Source organism: Tupaia chinensis, unplaced genomic scaffold (assembly GCF_000334495.1).
Source record: "Tupaia chinensis unplaced genomic scaffold, TupChi_1.0 Scaffold147433_1, whole genome shotgun sequence".
In the NCBI taxonomy this organism is placed as follows: Eukaryota; Metazoa; Chordata; class Mammalia; order Scandentia; family Tupaiidae; genus Tupaia; species Tupaia belangeri.
The window spans coordinates 2283736-2285736 of NW_006207284.1; the positions used below are offsets into that span (position 1 = coordinate 2283736).

Genomic DNA, 2001 nt, shown 5'->3' on the forward strand with positions numbered 1-2001 from the left:
TTTTTTAACACTTTTTTGTTAGTGATATTAAAATGTCAGTATTATTTCAAAGTTGATGTATTAACCATGCCTAGATTCCTTATGTCTTGTTCTTTAGGGAATTGCAGAAAAATATAATTATCTCAACTTATCAGCATGAGGTCAGACATCATTGTGCAACAGTATCTTAATAGTGAGAAATCTCAAAAATCCTGACAGTCTTTGCACATTCACAGTTTCATGGGTTTTTGCATCATTGCTTCTGAATTGCTAATGAAGCGCTCAATATAGCTTCTGATGCATTTCAGATATTCTAGGTGGTGACTGGCTAGTGTGCTACTGACATCACAACATACAGCTGTTGACTTTCTATTGTCTCTGAGTCCTCGGCAAGTGCTTTAGACTGCTCTAGAGGCACTCCCAGTGCCTGACTAATCAGCTGGATGTATGTGGGGTGAGCTCTGTGGAGGAGCAATGCAGAGCATCAGTTTACAGATACTATGGAAAGTACATCCTCATTAACTCTGTATGATGAAGCATATACCAGTACAATGAAGGTATGTGATTCTTAATTCCTTTGTTAAATGTGTACAAAAGGTAATCAAATAGATGAAGAATTATTCATGTTCACTTTAGTACTGTAATTTTTGTTAGGAGTGTGATAAAATCCTTGCTACATCCAAAATGAGAACATTTTAAAAATAGTTTTATTTTTGCAAAGATTTTTGTTTAGTTTGGTAGAATAAAGAGTAGGAAGGATTTGTTTTCAGCAGTAGCACCAATTTCATCTCCTCTACCCCTCAAATTTTCAGTACTACTTATACTGTGCTGATAGAAAATTTACCTGTGTGCTAATTAATACTCGTGTATAGCAGAACAAATTGCCAGTTGGAAAATAACTTCTCTCTCAGGTTCATCTTAAAATAAACATTCTATATGGCTATATGGCTTGTTCAATTTTCAACATTTCATTGTGAAACAAGTACAGTGTGTGAATGGACTTTTCTTTTAGAAAATAAGAAACTTAAGAATCGTAACTTCCAAAACTCAGTATTTTTTTGTATCCTTTTTGGGGAAAGAGGTGGAATAATTTTTGAAATGTTTCTAACAGAGCAACACCTAGATCTGTCATTGCTTTGAGTAGGATAATCAAATATCACATTGCAGAGGAGAGCAGCTGTTAATCAAACAGTAATTTTTGAGGAGTATCTCATTTCTAATGAGAACCTGAAAACATCAACCCTTACCTTTATAGGTTATGATTCCTCAAAACTGGAACCTTACCATATAGATAATACTGAATAATTAAAGACTGTCTGTTAGTGTATAACTGAGTTGCTTCCAGATTTTTGAGAGTTGTGCTTCTTCTATCTGAAATTAGCTGAAATTTAACACGATTTGGACTTACTATGCTGTTTTCAGTCCTCTGCCCCCATGAAACAAAAATATTTTGTCCTTAAGAAATAACTCATCTCTTTTTTTTAGGGGAAAATCACTAAATGGTCTTTTATCCGTGCTGAATATCATTGCTCTTTCTTTTGTCTCTTTCTGATTCCCAACTGTGTAAGTAATTAGGGTCATGAAAATATTAATAGCTATTAAAATTAGGCTCTTTTATTAGAGGCATTGTTTCAACCCATTGCCAGGAGAATTTCACCATAATTTCATTTTTTTAAGCTTCAGGGTTTAAGTTTTATATTGAGATTTACAGAAGAAAAAAATAAGTGACAGATCTCTGAATTCTTGTCTATAATTGCTTCATCATCCTTTGTCACATTCCACTTTACTTTTTTATACATTTCTTCTTTTCTATCTCTTCTTTAGATTTCTATTTGTGTGTGTGTGCATGTCTTGCATTTTTCCTCTCCCTCCACCCTTTCTGTTTAACTTTCTGAATATTTGTCTCTCTTTCCATTTCTCTCGTATTTTTCTTTCCACTCCCACTACCTGCTCATCTCTCTCTTTCCCACTTTGTCTCAGTCTCTCTCCCTTTTCTGTATACCTCCATCATGTCTCAGCTTC

The 2001-nt window shown here is 34.2% G+C and overlaps 1 protein-coding gene across 1 annotated transcript in view; it reads left to right on the top strand.

Moving 5' to 3' along the window:
• Positions 1–360: 360 nt before the first annotated feature.
• The window catches only part of R3HDM1 (R3H domain containing 1), a 180653-nt gene continuing 179012 nt past the window's right edge, over positions 361–2001 (top strand). The window contains exon 1 of the mRNA XM_027768764.1: positions 361–536. The gene's annotated coding sequence lies outside the window, so the exon portion shown is untranslated. The remainder of the gene's footprint in view (positions 537–2001) is intronic.